Consider the following 2,356-nt stretch of genomic DNA (forward strand, 5'->3'; position numbering starts at 1 on the left):
GAACTGGGAGCCTGAAAACCTCCCGGATCTCTCTAGGTCTCTGCTCCCCTCTCTCTTGCTATACACTGACTTTCTCTACTTCTCCAACCCATCTCATAGAGTGTGGCCACCCCACATCCCTCTTTCTCTCCAGTTCCAGCAGGTCTAACTCCACCACAACAGGGTCAAATTAACAAATCACTAACTCATTACATTCAGACTCTTAAAAGAGACTACGAATTCTATGCAGCCTGAATCCTATGTCCACCATAGAACTCACTAGCTATAATCAAAACTACTAAGATTTCATTTCGCTCCAGTCAGAATCGCAATTATCAAGGATACAAGCATTAATAAGCGTTGGCGAGGATGTGGGGGAAAAGGCACTCTCATACATTGCTGGTGGGACTGTGATTTGGTGCAACCGCTATGGAAAGCGGTATGGAGATTCCTCAGAAAAGTGGGAATGGAACCACCATTTGACCCAGCTACCCCACTCCTCGGTTTATACCCAAAGGACTTAAAATCAATATACTACAGTGACACAGCCACATCAATGTTGATAGCAGCTCAATTTACAATAGCTAAACTATGGAACCAACCTACATGCCCTTCAATAGGTGAATGGATAATGAAAATGTGGTTCATATGCACAACGGAATATTACTCAGCCTTAAAGAAGAATGAAATTATGGCATCTGCAGGCAAGTGAATGGAACTAGAGAATATCTTGCTAAGTGAAATAAGCCAATCCCCCAAAATCAAAAGCTAAATGTTTTCTCTGATAAGTGGGTGCTGATCCACAGTTGGGGATGGGGTAAGGAAGAATGAAGGAACTTTGCATTGTGCAGAGAGGAGTGAGGGGGGAGTGGGGCAGTAGGGATGGGAAAGACGGTAGAATGTGACAGACATTATTACCCTATATATATGTATGATTAAACTACTGGTGTGACTCAGCACCATGTACAGCCAGAGGAATGAGAAGTTATGCTCCATTTATGTATAATGTGTCAAAATGCATTCTACTGTCATGTATAACTAATTAGAACAAATAAAATAAAAAATAAATAACTCACTAGTTGTGATTAAAGGATTCCCAGTAGGGTTTTCAGGAGGGAAGTGTTGGGAGGCACATCACAAAGGTATTGCCAAGGACTCATTCTTGTGAGGCAAGTTCTAGAAAAGTGGGACTGGGTAGAGATTCCAGCAATTATTCATCAACAGGGGAATGTTTCCTTGTGGAAAACCCAGTACACAGCTCATAAAAAAATAATCCGTCCTGGTACAAAAATACCACCATTAGATCACTTCACTGACTTCAAGGACTATTCATTCAGCGTTGAATCCTCTACAATGCCTGGCCTGTGCCCTTATTTGATGGCTGCTTTTGTATTTTTTTAAAAGCATCACAAACTCTTCCAGAACAGTGACATCTTTGCGTATCATTACACAAGTTAAAGATGGATGGAGAAAATACAAAACAAGACCCACTAAAGAGGGATTGAAGGGAAGGAGAAATACCGAATGCTGACAGCGTGATAGTGTTTATGTAACAACCCATACACTATAAAAACAAAAGTATATTCTGTAGAGAAATATATCCACATATATCCATATAAACTCACAGCAAAAATATCTGGAAGTTGATAATAATGGTTTCTTTTGTGGAGGGGACTAGGATGGGAGTCCAAGAAAACTTGTATCTTATCTGCAAACTTTTAATATTATTTATGTAACTATAAATATAATTTTTCAGAGAGAACTGTCCAGATCGGCTTCCTTGGTTTGGCTGTCAGAGACCCTGGTGGGGGTTATCGCCAGCATTAATTAATCTTCTCTCCCTAAAACACCCTGAATTGGTCGTGTGCCTTACAAACACGTGGTGGGTTAACCAGTATTAACTATAGGATTCAGATTATGGTTGAATTCTGCTTTTTGCTTTAAAACCAATTTGGAAAAAACTTGGGACTAAATATTTGAGCAAATAATTTATTTGAAAGATGCAGCATATTATAAATAATTATATTAGGATAAAATTTAAAAAAAAAAACTGGTAAAAATGTGTTCATTTGAAATTAAACGTGTATAGAGCTATTAAGAAGTATATTGGAAAGCACATTCCATAGCTAGGTAGCGTGGCCGAGCGGTCTAAGGCGCTGGATTAAGGCTCCAGTCTCTTCGGGGGCGTGGGTTCGAATCCCACCGCTGCCATCTCTGTTCTTTTTGTCCCTATTGGGTTCACTCGCCTCCTTTTTGCACACGCGTCAGCGACCCCTGCTGTCGGTCTGGGCTTCTATCCGGTTGAAAGGCTCGTCGGCGGCGGGGGGCGGGGCCACGCACGCCGGGGCGGGGCATTGTGGGTAAGAGGAAGCGCGAG

The sequence above is a fragment of the Spermophilus citellus genome, assembly GCF_964194105.1.
Source record: "Spermophilus citellus genome assembly, chromosome: 6".
Lineage (NCBI taxonomy): Eukaryota > Metazoa > Chordata > Mammalia > Rodentia > Sciuridae > Spermophilus > Spermophilus citellus.